General features: G+C 34.2%; 1 pseudogene; it reads left to right on the top strand.

The window, feature by feature from the left end:
* Positions 1–8,049: 8,049 nt before the first annotated feature.
* On the top strand, positions 8,050–17,009 carry LOC133084697 (signal peptidase complex subunit 2-like; annotated as a pseudogene).
* The last annotated feature ends 3,789 nt before the right edge of the window (positions 17,010–20,798 follow it).

Consider the following 20,798-nt stretch of genomic DNA (forward strand, 5'->3'; position numbering starts at 1 on the left):
TAAAAAGAGAGACCCCTAGTTCTCTTAAAAGCACAGTTGAAATATTTAGAGAAAACTTGAAAAAGCCTTTCAAACTAGCACTGTATGCCAGGTATTTAATGGATGGACAAATTAACTAAAAATATAAGAATTCTATACAGAGATTATTTCATAAGTGTCTAATTTCTTGATCATTTCTAAAGAAAAAAGATGAAAATAGCAGAGGATACATTGTACATGTGTTTTCTGCAAAAATTTTGCCAGAGCTTTATTACTATGTATTCATGTTAAAAGGAATTATTTGCCTATAAAAAGCTTGGTGGAAAATGTGCATTTATACATTTTTTAGTTAAAATATTATATTTAAGTTAAATATATATCTTTAAATGTGTTTATTAGTTTATCAACTTCAATGTCATCAGAATTCAAGATATTTATAAAATTGCAAAGAAATCCAGTTTGGTAGAGTTGTTTCCATTATTTATTGTATTCATCATATAAGAAACTTTTGTGATTCTGTTTTACCGATATTATTATAAACCTGTTTATTGTAATTGTGCATATAATACTTATCTTCCTATCTGTCTTTATCCTATAAAAATGCATGGGTTTTCATGTATTTTTTTGTTTGAACAAGATTTTGTATCACTCTTCTTAAGCTACATTATTGGAGAATGGATTTTTAAGCAACGTGAATTAGGCGTTCATTTATGCAAATCCTCCATGTACTATCTTCATAAGTCAACCAAATAGAGTACTCAATACTAGGCCCTCAAAGAAGATAGGCTAGTGTGTAGGGGATATTATAACTTAATAAGTAAATAAATATGCAAATGGAAACAAACAATCAAACAAGAGTATAGGAAAAAGGCATGACAATGTTAATACACTCCCTATTCTCCTAGCCGGGGTCGCAGTGGAAGAAACTCTAAAGGCCTGTATATCATGCAGGTCTGGATGGAAGCGGCTACTTATTTCTTTAGAACAAGAAACTTGACTACTTAAAAGCATTGATTTTCAGGTAGTTTGCTTACTTTTCTTGCTGGAAATCAATGGTCTTAAAATGTTATGTGAACAAGCTAGAAATATACTACAGAGATTCTACTGTTTGAAGTCATGCCACAAATTCTTATTCTTGTTCATTAACACTGGCCTCCTCATACATCTGTCTAGACTAGTCTTCTACAACTTTCAGAAAAGAGCTCTACAGGTGCAGAGGTCTCTTTAGTATTTGCTCAAATATATTAACTTGATTAAGCTATGGAGTTTACTTATATTTAGAAAATAAAACACTCTCAGTGTAATTGCACATACTAGTGAATAGTTTTCTTTGATTCATTCTGTATTTTAAATATAGACATAGTTATTTATTATTTAGTGTTGTTTCACTTGAAGAACCGTTCCTCTTCTTAGGCACATGATCATATTTTCTCTGACCCTCTAATGACTTGTATATTATTGACTCTACCTCTTCTGTCTTCAACCTCACCTTGGCACCTTATCCTTCACGTTTAGAATTTAAATGCAGCAAGTTTTTACTAAATTAAAAAAAATCAAGCATGCCTACATGTTCCTCATATTCTGTATCCATTTCTTTATCTGACACTCGCTTCTCAATTTACCTTGCCTGTATTTCCATCGATACACTGAAAGAGCTATCATTAAGGTCAGAAATTACGTCTATTACTTGAACTTTAAAGATATATTTTATTTCTCATATAACTTGACTTTATATTTTTATTCTACACATTTGATAATTCTTCCAGTTGAATCATTCTCATCTGTAATTTCCTGAGCTTTTCCCACAACTATAGCCACTTTTTCTCAAACATACAGCTCTACTTTTAATCTCGGAACTTCTAAAAATGTAGGCTTAGTTTCACTTCTGTGGATATTCTTGTCTTTAAGAAAGTCACACCTTTGTCACTGGCTACCCTTCCCAACAACTGCTATCAATACTTAGGACCCCCAAGCGCTTAGGAACTCCTTTGTCACAGGTCTCACCTCTGACTCACATGCGACAGCACCTTGAACATCTCAAAACCATCCACAGACATCATGTCCAATGCTGAAACTTTTATCTTCTCTGCAAGATTAATTCTTCTTCCCCAACTCAGTAAGCATAACCAACCATATCTAGTTGCATAAATAAGAACCTAGGAGTCAATTCTACATTTCTCCCCACTCCACCACTCTGACCTTCCCCAAATCAATCTGTCACTAAGTCTGGCATACCATACCTCCTAGATAGCACTCAAGTAATTCTTCTTGCTGTTTTCACTGGCAAGACACTGGCCCAAGATGCTTTAAGGAAGACAAAATTTCACACTATCTAAATTTACATTTGGTAAGTTAGCTTCATTTTCCTCGCCTATAAAAATGGAATTAATGATGAGGGTGATTTGAGGACTAGATAGACACATATTTAATAAATGCATAACAATGTCAGTAAAGTTTTGCTAAACTTAGCTTTTATATAGTCTTTTCTGTGAATAGCAGGAGAGAATAGCTATAAATATATGCTGAATATTCCAGATCAGTTCTCCACACAGGAGCAAGAACAGTCCTTTTGAAATGCCAATTTCACCATGCCATCCCTTGACCAAAACTTTATCAATTCTCTTCTGTTTTTCTTAGAAGGAAGCACAAAACAATTAACACTGCCTCTGAGGCCCTTAGTGATGTAATTTCAGGATTCTCTCCAAGTTCATTTCCAGACTCTGTTTAGTTACTCCTGCTTCTTCCTGACTTAGGACCTTCCCTGATTTCACAGCCTAGGGTGGGCTCCCTATATATACATGGTTTGTCAATTATGCATATTTCCCCTTCAGAACATTGTCAGGGTTTAGAATTACATGTGTATCTTCTTATTTTACTTATGTTTATTTGCATCCCTAGTCTACTAAGTTTCATGAGGGAAAGACTATGCTTTATAACTCATTCTTATAAAGCATAACATGTCCAAGGTCTAACATGTTATCTGGCTTAAAATGTTATCTGGCTTAAAAATGTTCAATTAACATTTTTTGAATAGATTTATGCATTAAGAGACGGGTGAATGAACTTTAAATACACTGTAATTTTACTTCTTTTTCAGGGGGAGATCATCATGTGCATAATTCCACAGACTATTCCTCTACACAAGATGTTGTTTTGATATTCTTTTCCTTGCCCTCTAGTCTAGATAATTAGCAAGAAAAATAGAACAGAAAACTCAAACATACATTTAAGGGAAGATAATGCATTTGTGATGGCAAAATGCTAGTAGAGCAAATAGAATCCGTAGAGAAATTTTGACAATAAAAATACCTGAAGATACAAGACTTATTTTTCATATAGTTTTCATTTGCAAATATTGATAGTAGAGTGATTATTTTTCGAGCAGTATCTACTGAGTGCATATTATATCCCAGACATTCATGCTGTGACTTAGGGCTAAAATAATGATACAAAATATTATGATGGTTAAGATCAAAGTCTCTGGTACCAGCTTTTCTGTGTGAGAATCCTGTCTTAATCACTTACTAGCTGCCCCGGGCAAATTCTGTAACCTCTATTTGTTTCCCTCTCTTTAATGACGAATAGAAGATAATAATATCACCTAACTTCCAGGGTCATTGTGAGGATTAAATGAATGTAAAGAATTTAGGACTATAATTTGTGTAAAGAACTGTGCTTGGCATAAAGGAAGTTTTATATATTATAAAACATATCACTACCATTATTTTATAGCCTTAGTGCTTAGCTTACAATTAAATGGGAGAAAAAGCAAGTTAATAGACATCAGCAATATACAGTGATAAATGATATCACAGGGAAGTACAATGTTTTATGGAGTCATAAAGTGGGATGCGCTACCTGAATTTGTGGGTGCAGAGAAAGCTTGATGCATAGTGCGGCATCAAACAGGACCTGAAGGGTGAGACCAAGTTAGTCTGCAATGAATGTGAACAGCCCTCTGAATGGTAGCATATACAGAATTAGCGTACACAGTTTTCTTGACTTGTTAGTGTGGTGAAAGCCTAAAGCCCATCTTGTCAAACCATGTGGAGACAAAAAGTTTACACAAAAAAGGAAAGATATCTCACAGTCTGCTGAAACCTGTGACTTACAATGGGAGCAATTCTTCACCTTTCCCTTAACCATCTGTTTACTTACAAGTATATTTTGTCTCCAAGAGAATGACTCTAGCTTAGGCAAACAGTCACTTAAACAACTCAAAGTATTTAAAAATATAAATTCTGTCTTTTGATAGGAATCATGATATCCTTTTTCTCCTTTTCTCTCTCCCACTTCCTTCCTATCTTCATTTTTTCTCTGCTTCCTTTCTTTCCTTTTTTCTTTCTAAGTTTTAAAATTTTTTTCTTCTTTATCATGCCTATGCTACTTTACTTCATTAAGTAAGTTTTGGTTTTTTGTTTTTTGTTTTTCCCTAGCACTGTAGGAATTCTAGATTGTTGAACCCAATCTGGGTCTTCTGGTTGAAGTAATTTTTAATTCCTCATTAAAGCATACAGACACACACACACATAAGATGTTAGCTATGAAACATAAATGAGCCAGAATATAAAAGTGATTTGAAGTAAAAGGAAAGGAGATGAAGGAATAGAGGTCAGTCCAGCTCTGCTTTAATACCAGTTCTTCAGAGTGTTAATACTAGGGTTCTACAATTTAAGAGAATCCACTCATGAATGATGGCATGGGTTTATTCAGAAGGTATTATTACATAAATACGTTAAACAGAAGTTCATATGTGCATATTATCTTGAAAATATATATCTGAACAGCCTTAGTATTACTTGTGCAGTTCCATCAGAACAAGGAATTGGGGGGAATACTTTGTTACTTTTTTTTTTTAATGGGTAAATAAATTGTTTTAACTTTAATAGATTAGATTATAGCAATAAAAATGACTGAACTACTTCATGCAATATTACTAATCTCACAAATACAACGTTGTGATTGAAGCCATACATGAGAGTATAGTTTGTATAACTGCATCTATGTAAACTTTAAAAAGAGGTGAAAGCAAATCTATGATGTCCAAAGTTAGGAAAATACAAGGGCAATAGTAGGGTTTTCCTCCAAATCTATATGGTATCAAACAAAATAAACATTGTTGAGCAGTAATACAATGTAATATTTTTTCTTAAGTACACCCTCTGTCTTATTCCCTCAGGATCTTTGCTTTCAGGTCCACTTTACTTAAAAATAATGTAAGAACAAGGAATCTAACCAAAGTTAATATCCATAGCAATATATATGAAAAGGGCATGTAAAGAAACTGGAACTTTTTTGTTGCTTTTATCTTTTGTTGCTTTTAAAAACAGATTGTTTTTGCTTTAATTTGATAATATACATATTTTTTAATTGTTGCTTTTAAAAACAGATTGTTTTTGCTTTAATTTGATAATATACATATTTTTTAATTGTAGATTTTGTTTGTTTTAGATCCTTGAGTACATTAAAGAAAAATGTGTCTGTAACAATTTTATGAAGGCCATAGCTGTCCAAATCAAAATTCAACTTGATGTTTTAAGCCACATTCATATCTGAAATTATAAATCTCACAAATTGCTTACATAGAAATAGGTAAATGAAAGTGAAAAGTGTCAATGAGCTGGTCTGCTGAAGTGATTAATCTATTTGTCATATATACGTATAAGTCTACTGTTCAACCAAATATTGCATGTTCATTATTATTTGATTAAATGTTTCTACAGGCCCTTAAATATTAATACAATTCTTGTATCCTGATTTGAAATAACCATCAAGATCTGTCAACTATTTTCCTTTGTAGTACTGGGTTTGGAGTGAATCCAGAAGTCCTTTGTCATGTGTGTTGCTTTGAGATGTTTTATTCCTAGTGAGTGGAATGTGAGCTGACAAACTTGCCATTACACTTTGCCAGTATTGAAACTGTTGCAAAGGGATTATGAAATTTATCCAGGGCCAGAGTGCTAATCATTGACTAGTTGGCTGAAAACTATGTTGTAGATGCCTGATTCTTAACCCAATTGGCTGTGTAACATCCCTTGAGAACATTGGTGCTAAAAGATTCAGGCTGTTTCAATTTACTCTTTTAATTAAAACATGGAACTAGAGAAGAAACAAATAAAAGAGATGAGAGCAGGGCTTAAAATATCCTCTAGCTCACCCTCAGTATTCTTTGTCACAATTCTGCTGTAAGGCTCCACCAACATCTCTCTGAACAACTGCCACTTTTTCTTTTTCATTATGCAACATGCCACATTTATGGGCTCAAAATGATACTTTACATTCCATTTCCTCAACAAAGCATAATTAGAAGGAACACAAAATTCCAAGCACTGACACCTAGAAAATGCAATGCATTGTATTACTTCATTACACTTCCTTGTTTAGAGTTAAAAATGTAGATTAAAGAATCCATCAACAAATTTTACTGAGCACAAACTGTTTAGAAACTATCAAATATAGACAGTACTTTAATAGTAAAATAATAGAACTTCCTTTAAGAGAATGGTGTTAACATACCTTGTGAAGAGAGAAGAACTAAAAGTTTAGTGCAGTCTAATTATTCATACATGTAAAAACAGATTTTTCTCCCCCAAAGAAAAATTTACTCCAGATTAAAGGTACGAATTATAAAAATAAAATTGGGGAGAATTATTTATTTTCCATTATGCATTTATTCATAAAACACAAGCAGGCACTGTGCTAATAAGCTTTAAAGAAGAATGAGATGGACATGACTCTTTCCACAAGCAGCTTATATTCTACAAAGTGAGGCAGAAAAACACACACTTAGTTACACAAAAACCAAATACTGATAAGTGGTAGGTCTCAGGAAGGAAAATCCAGGACAGTAAGAATTTTCTAGTCAATTAGCTGAGTATGTGACTTGTGAAATTTGGATACACTGCATTTTTTTCCAGTTAGTTTTTAACTATAATGAAAATAAACATGTTACTGAGTCCAAGCTCGCTCTGCTCACCACACAACAGGCCAATAAATCGGAGATGGGGTGTTGAGGAAGGAATATTACTTTATTTGGAAAGCCATCAAACCGAGAAGATGGCAGACTAACGTCTCAAAATAATCATCTTATCAGGGTTTGGACGCCAGCTTCTTTTATAGCACAGAGAGGGGGAAGAGATGAGGAAGTAAAAAGGCCATAAATTTGGAAATATCAGATGGAATGGCCAGCCTGGGGGAGGGGATGTGTTAATGTCTTCTTTCTTGCAACCATCCACAGATGGACAGGGTCCGGATGTTTCCCTGAACAAAGGCACTTTGGTTTAACATTCAGGCAGAGGGGCAGGGTTCCCCGAGGCAGGCCATTATGTATAGACAGTATCCTTTTAGTGAACAAAAGCAGCGGAAAGCAAAGGTTAAAGTAAAAGAAACAGATCCAACATGTAGTCAGATTTGGCTCTTCCCTGTTACAAACACATATTTAAAAGGAAAAATAATTGAATTACACATAGTGTTGATAACATAGACTCTGGAGCCAGACATACTGTATGTGAATCTCAGCTTTGTCACTTAACTGAGATACATAATCTTGGACAAAGTTATTTAACCTACCTACTATCAGTTAATCCATCTGTTAAAGAAAGGAAAACAATATTATCTTTCTTACATGTTTTTTGTAAAGATTAATTGACTTGATAACCATATGAATGTATTAAAACAGTGCCAGGTTCATGTTATATACACAATACAAAATATGGTGATGATTCTTAGGCTTACAACCATAATGATGCTAAAACACTGAGAGAGTCAAATTTAAACTTATGGTACAAGATCAATAAATGGACTCTGAATTTTGCATTGTCCTGCATACATACTTAATGTTCAATCAGGAGAGAGAAACAACACAATAATTTGAACAGGGAAGTTTAATATCAAGAATTATTAATTATTAGAGTATTAGAGTAAGGAGGGACTGACTATTAAGAAAGAGAACTCTAATTATAGAAAAAGCAGTCACTAACCCTAGGGCTGAGACAGAATGCCCATGGAAGACTCCTGCTTCCCCTAGACCAACATCCGGGTCTTGGAGGAAGCACCCCTGTGACTCACTGAATGGCAGAGAAGTACCTGTGTTGTTCCATTTGTGGTGGAACCTGCCAGGAATCTACCTTCTGGGGTGCCAGAGAAAACTGTTCCCTGTTGGGTGCTGCTGGCTGTCATGCAGTGCAGAAGCAGGGCACTGGGGAAGCCGGATGTGACGCAGGGGTCCGAGGGACTCTGCTATACAACTGCCTGATGGTCGGGAAAAGTGGTGGGGGAGGGTGCCCGCAGCTGAGTGTTCACAGCTGTGCACTGCGGGAGCTGGGAACTGGAGAATTTACAAGCACTGAAGGAGCTGAGAGCCTGCTACCAGAGAGCCTGGTGAAGGCCTACGCGCTGGGAGAAGCTTCTGGCTGCTTAGTGCTGTTCTCCCGTGTCCCACAGGAAAGGGCAGTGAAGAGGGGAAAGTTCTTGTAGGAGTCCCTTGCTATGCGTAAGCAGACCTGAGCTGGGAAGAAAAAACCCTTCTTCCTGGAATGTCTCTAAAGCCCCTTCTACTGACAGAGCTTCCTGCCACCTGGAATGGAAAAAAAAGTATTTAAAATGTCAAGTACCATTTTCACAGAGCAATCTGACAGGGTGAATTTGGAGCTGAAAGGCGATAAATCAGTAACTGGCACAATACAACGAAAAATTCAATATGAAAACATAATTCTATTCCTTGTGCTAACTTACTGGATATGATTCATTCCAGTGTGGAGTCTAGAAATACTTATGAATTGGAAAATCCACAAATATCATTTGCATTTATAATATTTAAGACAAATATTGACAACCAATCCTTAAAAAAAATAGGGTGCCCTTGAGTTGAGCATCTGTAATATTGACCAGAGTGACACCAGATGTTAAAATTTTATGGAGGTGTTTTACTATTTTAACATAAAACCAATCCCATCTTGTATTAGTTTTTATCTTACTTCACCTATCAGCAGCATACCCTCGTTGAAACATTTTAAATTTTGGTTTCCAAAATGCCAACTCTTTGACTTCCTACACTGCTGTCTTCTACTCTGTCCTTTCCACTTTCCAATTCGTATAGGTAACAGTTTCTTGGGGACCTCTTATCTGTGTTTACTTTCTAGGCTGCATCATCCAATTTCATGCCTTTTAATACCACTGAAGATTCCCATTGACAAAAATATAGTACAAACATTATTGTTTTTTACTATAGTCAACAGACAGACTGGACTGTAGAGTAAAAGGAAAAAAAAATCCATATATGGCATCTTCAACAACACTAGGTAAGAAGGAACCGCATCAACTCTTGAACATAGGCATATGTGACCAGGATCAGCAACTTCTCTGCAGGAGTGATAGAGGGAAAGTACAATACTGAAAGATCTAACAAGTCTCAGAATGAAAGTATTGCCAATAAAATTTATACCCCAAAAGAGAGGTACTTGGCTGAGTAGCTACCAGGTGAACAAATCTGAGAAAACTGACAAAATTCAAAATCCACACCAGCTTCAAGCTGTTGAAAAGTGCAGATAAAACTACCTCCTTTCCAATTGATAGAAATTTACCACAAACTGCAGGCAGCAGAAGTGGTGGGCACAAATGCTGGGCCTCCCAGATATACAGAAGTAATATGAAGGAAGAGAGGTTCAGAGGATGATAAATTCAGAATGTAGTATAGCAGCAAAATACATTCTTCAGAAACAAGAGACCCATTTAAAAGCAAAGGTTTGTAGAGCTCTGGAAGATAAAAATGGTACAAAGAAAGTACCTTTGAATTGATTTATCTGTGAGGGATAGAGATGTGACTTCACAAAGAGACATTTTTTCAATACCTCATGGTAAAAATACAAAGGGAGGAATCTGTACATTAGTTATTAGACTGGGAAAGCTAACCTGTTCTATCACTTTAAGTACCTCCTGATAACCTAGGAAAACACAACTCATTTAAGCATGAAAAATCAGTAAGAATTATTACCCATTCACCTATATATATATATAGTAACAAAAGGTGGAAATTAACCAAGTAACAGTACAAAAGTTGATTTTAAAACACACAGAAAAATTTTGAAGAAAATCAAAAATTAATTTTGGATGTCCGTATCAAGTGATTTATACAGGAAAGAAAATCAGTTCTTTAAAGCAACATTTTATTCCAAAACAGAATGGTGTAACATTTTTAGGATAGCTGGTTTTTCTATCAAGCAGTAGTGTCTTTCAAGAATAAATGAAACAAACAGACAATAAAAATGCAAAAACTCAGGGAATACTGATCTTATACACCCTTTCTTAGAATAAGATATAGGTAAATAAGAAAAATTTGAAGACGATTTATTATGTGTTCTGGAAGTGAGCATTTAATGTTTTTAAGAATCTAGGAATGAGTGATGGCAATGGATGCAAATATTACAGTCTCCAATACGTAAAAATAAAACTAGGAAAAACAGATAATTGCTAGAATAAATAAATAGTAGAATTGGCTGCCTTACAGATATTAACTTGGAGTGAAAAAAATTTTAAATCAGATATTTAGAAAAAAAACAAGGTAGAAGAAGATATTTCTATGTAAATCTATTAATGTCTGTTAAGCCAATATACAATATCTTATACAACAAGGAAGTATGTGTATTTATAAGACATTAATATAAAAGTAGTTACTAGACCAAAAAATATTGCATACCAAAAGCAAAGAGACTATAAAGTAAATATATGCAATATTATAAAATTATATATAATATATAACATGTAAAACAAATATTTTAATAGGTGATAGTCTATTTTTCAATATTGCAAACATATTTGATCTAGTTCTGTAATTGCATGTGTGTGTGTGTTGTAATACATATTGCATATAATTATACAATATATATTATTAATTCCACATTAACCCCCTGCCTTCATCACCTTCCATTCTTCCCCTTGCTCACATGCAGTTGTTCTTCTTAAGTACCTCAAGTATCTCCATTGTGTCTGTTATATAAAGAGGTAAAAAATAAAAGGAAGGGAGTACAAAACACAATCCTAAAGAGAAATTGAGAAAAAACATTTTGAAGGGAATAGTCCTTTTTTTTTTTCATTAGTCAGGGTAGTATCAGACAAACAGAACTGTTCTTGTTCTAAGTAACTCAGATTTCCCCATATATAGTTTCTGTATTACTGTCAGAGTCAAATGCCTTCAAAATCAATGTGATTTTGTCACATCTTACTTAAAATTGCCCAAATAATAAAGTCTAACACAATAATAGCATGCAATGTCAGTTCTCCAATAACTGGACCCATCCTAAACTAATACCCAGAGAACCACCCCAACTTCTCACCTATCACATAACCTGTATTCCAAACACACCCAACTTATGATTTCAATACAACACACCCTGTTCTTAAACTACTCTCTATCTTTTTCCCCCTTCTGCTTCCTCTGTCTTGAATTTATTTCCTGTTTTATCTATTAGCTGTATCTTATTATTTTCAAGTACAAGCTTATTCATCACCTTTGTGTGCTCCTTTGCACATGGCTAACAATCTACTTTAAGTCATTAAACGAAATGAAACTAATGAGTTAAAATACCGATGTTCACTTCTAAATCTCAAGTTCATGGAGAGAATGGGTTGGTGTCTTATTTAATCTCCCTTTTAGGTACATTGTAGAGTGTTTGGCACATAGTTGATGTGTAACAAATATTGGTTAAATGAAAAAAAATGAATGAATGAAAGATGGAAGATTGTTATAGAAGTTCATATGGGCTAGGTTTGCATTAAGATAATCAAGGAGAATTTTTGCTGAGTTGTGTGAACTGAATCATGAAGGTGGAGGATAATTCAAGTAAAAGAAACAGGGTATGCCAAATTGTCAAAAAAAAAAAAAGTGAAGTGATATCAGAAAACATTAAGCTCACTTGTATTTTTTTGGAATATTAGTGCTAAGGACAAGTTAGAGATTAAAAAAAAAAAAAAAATACAGAGCCTGCAACTAAACCCAGAAAGAGCACAAAGATATTCAGAAGAACAAAAACTTAAATATAAGGCCCAATTAGATATAAATTTATTTTCCAAGAAATCAGATAAAAAAGGAAAAAACCTTTAAAGTTGTTTTGAGGAGACAGTAATAAAATAAATGTTAGAATCATCTGCTCTTATTTCACTAAATTGCTAGAATAAAGCAATGATATACAGCATAGTAAAGTTTTAGAATGAGTATTCTAACGGTAAGTCTAAGTTAAATGGTTTAAAAGAATAAAGCAATGACATTATCTCATTGTAATTGCTATTCAATCTCCAAAACACCATAGTACAAAATATGGTTTATTTTTGTGTTTTTGTGAAATATGAAATACTTGTTTTTTTAGGCTAAATTAAAATATCCATTGAATCTTTTCTTAAAAATATATAAATTATACTTATATTTCTCTTTACCTATATAGCATAGAAAGTTGTGAATCTTCTTAATAAAAATACAGTACTTTCTATATATCTTTACCATATGTAAAAAGATAAAAATAACTTTTGGTGACTGTTTCTCTCATCCAATAACCATCATCTTCCTAGGAACAAGGATTGTGTCTTATATATCTTGGCATTTTCAATGTTTGCTTCAGTGACTTGCACACTGAATTCACTCATACAATAAAGAAGAAATAACAATAAGTAGCATTTATTATTTATTTTGTTCTACATGATATACATTACGTGAATTACCACTTATAATTTTAGCAACAGCTGGTGCTATGAGTACTAGTATCTTCTCTCTTTTACAGAAAAAACTGAAGTTGAACAATGAATAGCTAAAGAAAGAAAACTCTTCTCATGTCATATCACTGTTAAGTAGCTAACCCAGAATCTGAATCCAGACAGGCTAGCTCCCAAGTCTGATTCTGTAAATACCACAGGATATTCTTTTTCTAGAAGTGGAAAAAAGGCAGGTAATTAAAAGCACAATTACTTGTGTTTTAAAATTTGGGGCCTGTATTTATTTATTTTATATACGTTTTATATATCTTTGTCCTGATGATAAAATCAGTACATGTCAGTCAAATTTGATTTCAAATTGTTTCACCATTTATTTAGCAATAATTAAATTCAAGTTTATGTTTCATGTAATCTATCTATATGCAGTACCTGTTGGGAAACAATTCTTCCTGGGTCTCTTATGTTTTTTATATTTGTAAGCAAAGAACTGACTGCCTTTTCTTCCAGATTTCTTTTTTAAAGGACATTTTTATAGCAAACAGGATTGAAAACAGAGATATTGTCACCCTCTAGACCAAAGGGCAGGCATACTAATTCCCCATTAGAAGAGATTTGAATTCTCTAAACTCAGCATTCCTTTCCTATAATACAATCCACCCCACCTGTGCAGTTATCCTCTGACTCTTTGGGCCTCCCTGTAGGAATTGGAACTCAGAAATCTAAACAAATAAAACTGATTCTCTGGCTACTGCTATTGCTTTAGCAATAAACTGCCCATCTTAGATTAAGGAATCTCATGTCATCTACCAGCATACATAAAACCAAGGCAAGTTAATTAATTAGCTTGTAAATATTATAAAATCATAGATGATTTAAAGTTCCTAACTTATATATTATGTGTTTTTCTTACTACATATTATTAAAAGACTTGTTTATAGGAAAGAAAATTTGCTTATTTATCTAATATTTTAAAATATTTTAAAGACCCAAGATTTGAATGATTGGAAGAGTCCATGAAAATTCATCAGACAAAGATGTACGTGGATTTTTCAAATAGTTCAAATGCTTAAATATTTAATCTATTGCTGATAATCTTTAATATATATTTGGCTGGTATGGAATATTTTTAAAACATTAGACCAGCTTTTCACAACAGGGGCCAATTTGTCTCCAAGGGAACATTTGGCAATATCTGGAGACATCTTTGGTATACATTGCTTGAATTATATACGTTCATTGCTTCTCAAAATTGGGAGTGGTGAAGGATCCACTAATAGCATCCACTAATGCTACTGGCATTTAGTGGATAGAGACCAGGGATGCGGTTAGACATCCTAGAGTGCACAGGACAGCCTCCCCTAATAAAGAGGACCAATTTACTTGGTCCCAAATGTCAATTATGTTAATGTTTAGAACATATCTATATCTATATTTATACCTATCTATATATATACATCTGAAATTGAGATATATAGTTCTATTCTCTCAATGATAAGAATTAACCTGCATACAAAATTACAAAAATATAAATCTCTATATCTATCATGTGTCTATATAACTGTTATTCATGAAAATCAAACCATAACATAAACAAGAGCAAATAATCAGCAGAAAACCAAAATCTCAATTTTTTAAAAGTTTTTGTAAATATATCAGAGAAGTACAAACAAACTTTATTTTTTAAATCATTGATAATAATGTATAGCCAGTAATGTATATACAGAAGAAAAAATTATCATGTATGTGGATTGAGGTGAATGGGTACGATCATTTAAAAAAATTATCCTGTATTTGGTTCCCTAAGCCTATCCTGTTGCTATAGCAACAGCTGTCCTCTATATCCATTTGGTATTATAGCAATCTGTCACGGAAATTCTGACATGCAATAATTTGTATACATTAATTTTCAAAATTGTAAGAATATGTTTGAATATTATCTGCTTGTTAGAACAACGCTTAAACATCTATAACTTTACAAATTATACTTATAAAATTATAGGTGTGATCACCTTGTGTGTGTGCATACATATATGGGTGTGTATATATGCATATACAAACATATACACTTATATATAATCATATACACATTCATATATAGTCATATATACACTCATGTATAATCAGCCAACATAAACTGAACTTCTATGTCATAGTATCAAATGAAATTTGTCAGAATTTATCTAATTGGTATAGTATTATCTGATTCACAAATATGGACTAAAAGTGTCGTCCTTCACATCATCCAGTGTTAGTAGGATCCAGCTATACAGAAATTACAAATGTCATTTTTCAGGAGAAAATTAATGTTGTTTCAAAGACACTAAAAGCAATAAAAAAAGACAACAGGTAGTTTTACTACTTGGTTGGATAGTAACTGAATTTGATAGAACAGTGGGATAACACAAATATTTGTAAATAAATTGAGTATAGCTTTGTAAATTGAACTGACACGAGATTCCAAAGAAGAAAAATGAATTAATTACTATATTCACAATTTAGGAATACCATTCATACTTAACTCATTTAGACAAAAATTTCATCCTGAATCAAAATTTTAGCCTTCCTTTTACTCAGTCTATTAATTGTTGAATATATTTTAAATAGCAACATCTTCTTGTCTACTGAAATACTTATTTAAAATAATTTATTTTCAAAATTCTGAGTAGTTTAAATAGATACATATATATTTACATTCTTTTCTGTTGTTATTTTAAAATGCAGCTCAAAGAATTTTCTACCATGAGAATGTATTTGTGTGCCTGTGTGGTTGTGCAGGTTCAGTTGTATAAAATGTGGTCGAAGAATCAACTGAAAGAAATAATGAGAAAGAGACAAGATGGTGGCAGAGATAGTAGTGGGGCTGACAGTAGCCCTGAACACGAGTCCCACTAAAACTGAGTTCCTCTGCTGAGTTTATGATTAACTTTTCTATCCAAAATGTTATTCCTTTTCTTGTCCAACACTTATTCTCCTCAAGATTGAGAAATATCAAATAAAACTGGGGATTGAAACCGAGCAGGACACTGTTGGCCCCTCCCAAATACAAAAGCCTTTCTGTGTCCCCCATTTCTTTTCTTTTTTTTTTTTGGCTGTGCTGTACAACATGTGGGATCTTAGTTCCCCAACCAGGGATCGAACCCGTGCCCCCAGCATTGGGAACACGGAGTCTTAACCACTGGACCATCAGGGAAGTCCTCCCCCCCAACTTCCTGTTTGTAGGGAAAATGTTTCAGCCTCCTAGACCTTCTCTGAGTTCCAAAGGGCAGATTCAAACAGTTACTAATTAGGGGAGTAAGGCAATGCAGAAAGAAACAATAGTGCAGGGTGGGGCCTCATCCTGGATCTTCCTCAGGGGATGTGCATAACAATTTGGTACATGTCTCTAAGTTCTTCTACAGGAACTAAGGCCCCCACCCAGGTGGAGGATGGTAACTTTAGGCTGAGCACAGCCTGTGGACCCCAGACTGGTTGGAACTAGAAGGCTGATGACTGAGATTCCTGGAACACCACCATGTTACCTCACCACCAACCAATCAGAGGAAGGCCACACACTCTGCAGACCTCCCCCCAAATTTTGTCTATAAAATCTCTTCCCCAAAAACTATTAGGGAGATTAGGTCTTTAGAGCACGAGCCACCCCATTCTCCTTGGTTGGCCCTGCAATAAACCTTTCTCCCCTTCAAACTCCAATGTTTTGGTTTGTTGGGCCTCACTGTGTGTCAGGCACATGAACTGGGATTCGACAACAGCCCCAGCTATGGGACAGGCTTGTTGGACAAGTGGAAGATTGATGATAAGCCTGTAAAAACTGACAAATGGGATGTGTCAGCTGTGAAAAATTCTTTGAATGATTCTGCCAAAACGTACAAGTATGTGGAGAATTTTGGTCTAACTGATGGTTGCCTCACCATCTATACCATTTCTTGTTTCTTTGCCACGGTGGCTTTGATTTGGACCCAGAGTCCAAGCCTGTTCTGGCTTTGTGCATCATATCCTATTTTGTGATGATGCAGATCCTGACCATTTATACCTCATATAAGGAGAAGAGCATCTTTCTTGTGGCCCCAGGAAAGATTCTACAGGGATGTATCCTGATGATATTTGGTCCATTCTCAAAAGGTTCGGTGACAAATACACTCTAAAGCTGACCTTCATCAGTGGAAGAACAAAGCAGCAATGGGAGGCCGAGTTCACCAAGTTCATTGTTAAGATTTTGACCACAGCAGAACACTGTTATGGATGCATACAAGCCTGATATATCCAGGCTCAATGTCAGTCTCACCACCGAGAAAAAAAATAGCCAATTCTATAACCAGCCATCTTTCTGCTGAATCACGCTGAATTAAGGGGTATGGGAGAAAGAAACAGAACTTAAAAATGGATAAAGTAAGAAATGTTAAAAAAAAAAAAAAAGTCCCTAATTTGTCCTGAAAATTTAGTCTATTCTGGATAAATAGGACTTTCTAGGTCAGATATGAGAAGTTGTATCTCTAATATCTAGCTATAGCTTCTTTAGTTTGCTGATTGTGTTGTTTTGATTTGCTTCTCTGGAAAAGCATTTTTGCTAAAAGTGGTACAGACTCCTTCTTTCATACCTAGCAGTACTTTATATGGTATAGCTTTGTGTCATGCAGTATTTGAGGACTCAGTTTTGAAAACTGTTAACCTGTTGCTGACTTTATTGTGTTAATACCTGCTTCAGTGGCTGTTTCCCTTAATTCAGGTTACAACTTCTTGTGTATGTCAGCTTTCCTTCACACACTATTTTTGTGAGTGTGTATATATCTGACTTGGGGAGAACTGGGGAAAAAAACCCACAGCTTTTTAATTTAAAACAAATTTTCTGCCTGTTACATTTTGTGCTTTTAACCAATTAAAGAAGCTAATGGCATTTTTTAGTTTTATCTTGCCTAGGTTGTCCACTAATATATCTCTGTTGATTTGTGTGTGCCCTTTAACTGTCATTTTCTAAAATTTTTTTTCAATAAAAGGAAAGATGTGAAAAAATATAATGAGAGAAAAGTCAAGAATTATGAATTAAAATAGTATTTAAATAGAGTATTTAAATCTACAGAACAAAGATGTTCTACCTAGTTGTTATATTTAAAGAAAAAGATGTCTTTTATTTTAATTGAGATGTAATTGGTATATAACATTATATTACTTTCAGGTGTGCAACATAATGATTTAATGTTTGTATATATTGCAAAATAATCACCACAATAAGTCTTGTTAACATCCATCACCACACATAGTTACAATTTTTTTTATAATGAGAATTTTTAAGATTTACTCTCTTAGCAAGTTTTATACATACAATGCAGCATTATTAACTATAGTCAAGGTGCTATGCATTACATCTCCATGATTTACTTTATAACTAAAGAATCAGATTTCTATGCCAGAACACATGAACAAGTGAAAACTGAGAATTTTAAAACAACAGAATTTTCAAAGTAATAAACTTGAGATATCATTTAATTATTCAATCTTGGATTCTAGAAATAATGCTCAGAAAGTCAGAGTAACTTGGTAAACTTCACACAGGTAGTTAATGAAAAAGAGAGAATCCACTTGTTCCAATACCATTATGTCTTAATATATTTTAAGACAACTCTGCCCCACACAGCCATACATACACCTCCTCCCAGGGCTCTTGGTGTCCTCCCTTCCATATTGACATAATTATCTAAAAGTATCAGGCAATAGCAATGTTGCTTGACGCCACTCCCTTTTTCTTCACACCATGTAATGTTTGATAACCATCAAGATACTCTGAAAGGTTAGCTTTATCGCCTATCTTTCTTGGGGATTCTTCAACACCAGCCTTCTCTACATGGGTGGTCAGATCTGTATTGTGCTATGCAAGCAGTAATTCTGCATCCAAAATATACAGCTCAAACTTTTCAGAAGCATGAAAGAATTTAATGCTGTGTTAGATTGTGTCCTGGTGAAATCTGAGTTTTCTACTAAAGAGTAAAAATATTAAAAGTAATCAATGAGCCAAATATGAAAGTCTATTTGACATTATTAAATATTTCCTAGAAAATCTCACTATATCTTCTGGGTTCTTTTATTTTTCCATGATCAAAATTATTTCTCATCTATTTCAGGTGGTCACCTGCACCCAGCACATAGAAAAATACACTCATTGCTGAACTCACTTCATTCAATGGATGTTTTGCTTTTCCAATGTATTAGGCTACCTCCCAGTTAAACGTTGTAATTATGCATTTAAATCATTCCCAACTCGTGAGAAGAAGTAGCAGTGCATTACCCTCATTTAAAGCCCTTTCTTTTAAGGTGCTGCAGACAATTCAAAACTATTCTTGACAAACAATCCTGAATAAAACTTTCTTTTTACTTTATTAATGTACCAGTTAGGGAGAATCTTGACTGGTGACAGAATTTCAGAGATTCTCCATGACGATCTTCAGAGAAACTACTGGCCATGCTACCATAAGTGTCCACAGTGCCTGATGTTGATTTTTTTGATGGTTCTTTTGAAACCGAGCAAAACCCTGTGGGGTTCCTGGGCATGGAAGACTTTCTGTCCCCCATTTCTTGTAGGGAACAGACCTCCAGCCTCCATGACCTTCCCTGAGTTCCAAAGGGCAGATTCAGGGTCCTGGTCCCACCTCAAGGAATACACATAACAATTCCTTTAAACTCTTTAAGATGTCAGCATTCTTCACACTGGAGAAAGATCACGTGAGGCTACATTAAAGTTACTAGAGAAGCTCATCAAGAAGATTACCTGAGACCAGACTAAAGGAGTGGAGGCCCTGCACACACCCTAATTTTATCAGCAACCCCACCCTTGAACCATTGCTATAAAACTCTTCATCAAATTCTCCCAGGTGGGGACACATATTTTCAAGGTCAGGAGGCCGCTTGTGTCCCCCTTTGCCTGGCAAAGCAACAAACCTATTCTTTTCTACCTCACCCAAAACTCTGTCTTGAGATTCGATTAACCATCGGTGTACAGAGGATGCACTTCCGGCATCACTTTCTCACAGGTGTACTGGTCTTCTGAGGAAATTTAATGCCTTTTGTGGAATATATAGTTGTTTCCAAAAAAACAGAACCTTGAGTTATGTCATATCTGAATTTGCCAGTATTTTTGAAAATATGCATTTTAATTTTCAGTTATGTTATTTATACATTTCTATCTATATAAATTTAAAACAAAACATTTTAAAGGTGTTAGAGTTGACAGTTTTATCAATATTTCCTTTTCCAGAATATCTCAGGTATCTTTTCCTCAGAGACTTACATAATTCAAAAAAGTTGTATATATATTAGAACTTTACTCATTTATACAGCCTTCTAAACTTACAATTTTTCTTATTTTTATTATCCAGCATTCATCTTTTAATTGTTTAGTTCTATCAAAAATTGTATTAAATTTAGCTCAAAAGAAAAAATATGGCAGTGGATATCATATGTTAGGCCACAGCAGTGTAAAACATTGGTTTAGCCCATGCATTTTTTAACATTTATGCAAATAATTACAAATAACTATTTTGCTGAACTATATCTGCTGCAATGGAGCAACTAAAACAATATATTTTAAAATCTGATAGGTTGGTAAAGAAATAAGCATTCCAATTGCATGGTCAAATATGATAGAACACATAAAAATTGTGTTGGTCATAGCATTTAAAGGCATATATAGAAATATATTCCTCTATGATTTTGTTTAAATAGAATTTTTAAAACAATAGGTTGTATAATAATTGGGTACAGTAAATGCTAGTCCCTACACTGTAAATTTATTCACATGATGAGTGCTTCATAATTTGTAAACAGTGATGGAGAGGGTATGCAGATGGAGATGCCTCCTAGGGTAGCACACGTGATCATTTGGGCTCTGCACCATTAGGTGCTGATTGAAACACAGAGCATGTTACTCACAACGTCTGAGCCTAGTTCATTACCTGTAAAAATGGGAATGTGATAGCTACATTGCAGGATTGTTTCGAAAAATAAATTCAGTAATGTGCTTTTCATAGCACAGGGGCTGCACAAATGTTGACTTGTCTGTTTATCATAATGACCAAGTACTATTTTAGGAACCAATACTCTCTGTATACCTATGGATAATGCCATATTTTAAG

Source organism: Eubalaena glacialis, chromosome 2 (assembly GCF_028564815.1).
Source record: "Eubalaena glacialis isolate mEubGla1 chromosome 2, mEubGla1.1.hap2.+ XY, whole genome shotgun sequence".
Classification (NCBI taxonomy): Eukaryota; Metazoa; Chordata; class Mammalia; order Artiodactyla; family Balaenidae; genus Eubalaena; species Eubalaena glacialis.